Source organism: Meriones unguiculatus, chromosome 1 (assembly GCF_030254825.1).
Source record: "Meriones unguiculatus strain TT.TT164.6M chromosome 1, Bangor_MerUng_6.1, whole genome shotgun sequence".
NCBI classification, from domain to species: Eukaryota; Metazoa; Chordata; class Mammalia; order Rodentia; family Muridae; genus Meriones; species Meriones unguiculatus.
The window spans coordinates 152,903,285-152,905,903 of NC_083349.1; the positions used below are offsets into that span (position 1 = coordinate 152,903,285).

The 2,619-nt window shown below is 42.5% G+C and overlaps 1 pseudogene; it reads right to left on the bottom strand.

The window, feature by feature from the left end:
• Positions 1-418: 418 nt before the first annotated feature.
• On the bottom strand, positions 419-1,401 carry LOC110562360 (glyceraldehyde-3-phosphate dehydrogenase-like; annotated as a pseudogene).
• Between the last annotated feature and the right edge of the window lie 1,218 nt (positions 1,402-2,619).

Sequence of the window (2,619 nt, forward strand, 5' to 3'; positions counted from 1 at the left end):
CTTCTCCTCTCACTCAAATGACCCCGTCAAGAAAATCCACCACAGGAGTGCCCAGCAGTTTGGATTTGAATTTATTTCAAATGTTGTCAAGTAGATAATCAAGATTACACATCACAAGATCACACCTTGCCTATGTGACACATAATTATGTCTCTTAATATCATAATTAAATTTCAAATGAAAACAATAACTGAGTTGGAACCAGGAATAAAACATTTCTTTTTTTTGTCTGTGGGTGAAGTAAACTTTATTGACACTATTCGAGAGAGTGGGCCTCTCCCATTATTCTGGGGGTCTGGGATAGAAACTGTGGAGGAGATGCCCAGTGCCAGGCACTGAGCTGGGAAAGGGACTCCTCAGAGTTGAAGGCCTCACTCTTGCTTGCATATCCTTGCTTATGTTTGTGGTCCACAGATTCTTACTCCTTGGAGGCCATGTAGGCCATGAGGTCCACCACCCTGATGCTGTAGTCATATTCATTGTCATAGCAGAAAATGAGCTTTACAAAGCTGTCATTGAGATGCCAGCCTGGGTATCAAAGACAAAAGAGTGGGAGTCATTGTTAAAGTTGCAGAAGACAACCTGATCCTCATTGTAGCCCAGGATAAGTTTTAGTGGGCCCTTGCAGGCCTGAATCAAAACTTTCTTGATGTCATCATACTTGGCAGCTTTCTTCAGGAGGCATGTCAGAACCACGAAGGACAAAGTGAAGGTAGGAACATGGAAAATGAAGCCAGTGAGCTTTACATTGAGATCTGGAATGACTTTGTCCATAGCCTTGACATCACCAGTAGATGTAGGAATGATATTCTGGGTAGCCCCTCAGCCATCATGCCAGAGCTTTCCAGAGGGGCTATCCACAGTCTTCTTGGTGACAGTGATGGCACAGTTATTAATCCTTCCTCTATGCCAAAGTTTTCATGGATGACCTTAGTTGGGATGAGAGGGGCTAAACATTGGGGTGCAGAAAGCATTTTTGACAATCCTGAGTGGGTTTGTCATATCTCTCATGGTTCATACCCATGACAAACACAGGGCAGAAATGATAATCCTTTTGGTCCTGACCTTCAAGTTGGCCCAGACCTTCTCCATGGTGGTGAAGACACCAATAAACTCTACAACATACTTGGCACCAGCATCACCCCATTTGATGTTAGCTGGATCTCACTAACAGAAGATGGTGATAGGCTTGCCATTGATGACAAACTTCCAGTTCTCAGCCTTGACAGGGCCACTGAGCTTGCCATGAGTGGAGTCATACTGGAATATTTAGACCCTGTAGTTGAGGTCAATGAAGGGTTCATTAATGGCAAAAATATACATATTGCCTGAGTTGAAGGCAGCCCTGGTAACCAGATGCCTAATATGGACAAATCTGTTGACTCTGACCTTCACCATCATGGTCTAAGGGACAAGACTAGCACTGCAAGAGAAGATATGGCTTTCTCTGATGAGGGAGGAACAGAGACCCAGAATACAGTATTTTATGCCAAGCTTGAACATGTGGTTTGGGGTATTGTTTTGTTTTTGGATTTGTTTGTTTGTTTGTTTGTTTGAATGTAGAATACTTTGGGACTCTGGGACTGGTACAATGGTTGAATATTATAAGCAGGTTTTAGTGGGTCATCCTAAGAAGAGTTTGGAAAAGGATAGTGATGCAATACATGAGGACTAAGGAGACCCATTTCCTGAAATTTCTGAGGAAAGCAATATTAGCAACTGAAATAGAGACAATCTTTTGTGTTGTTTGGCAAAGCATGAGGCTGTGTTCTGTTCTTTTCCTAAGACATACAAGCCCATTGGATATTAGGATATTGTGATTGCACCCAGAGAGTTTCAGTCATATTTCTCAATGTCTTCTTCCACAGACCAACTGCTCTTCAGCCCTGAGAATAGACTTGCAATGCAACTCCATCTTGAAGAAGAAGCCAGTTTTGTGTGACAGATATACTCATCATATAAACTGGCTGTGCAGCCATGCAGAATGCTCATTGTTGGAAATGAGATTTTAATTTTTCATTGAGCAAAAACATATTTAAAGGCTTCAAAGGAGTTCAGTGGGTGTGACTGACGCTGCTCTGTGTACATATGTCTTCCTAAGGGGATCACTGAGGAGGGATGTGCTGACAGGAAAGCCTAGGGTAGTTAGTCCACGCTCATGCCTCTCTCTTCTTCATCCCACCCTGTTACTTCATCTTTTAGGACTCCTGGTCTCCATAGTGACACCATATAAAAATCTGTTATCAAAACTCTCAAACCAAAGCCGTGTTTCCCCCCATAGGAGATTACATTTCCCAGAAATGAAAATCTCAAGCTACAGGCATCAACTGCCTAGGCAGGACATCAAGCGTGTCAAATGTACCAATTAGCCCCTTAAAGGAGCTTTGTGAAAAAAAGATTCTCCTTGACTTACCAGAGGAAGAAAGTGAAGAAAGAAAGAAGACAGGAACTCTGAGTTTCTTCAAGGCTAAGTTCTTTGATGGCAGCACCCTGGGCACAGACTGACCTAAGCTATTAGAAGTAATAGTGCAGAAATGGACACTGGGAACTAGACACTGGCAGATAACTTTTCTTTGCACAATGTTTCTTTTGTTCTATATACAGAGTCTTGGTTTGTTC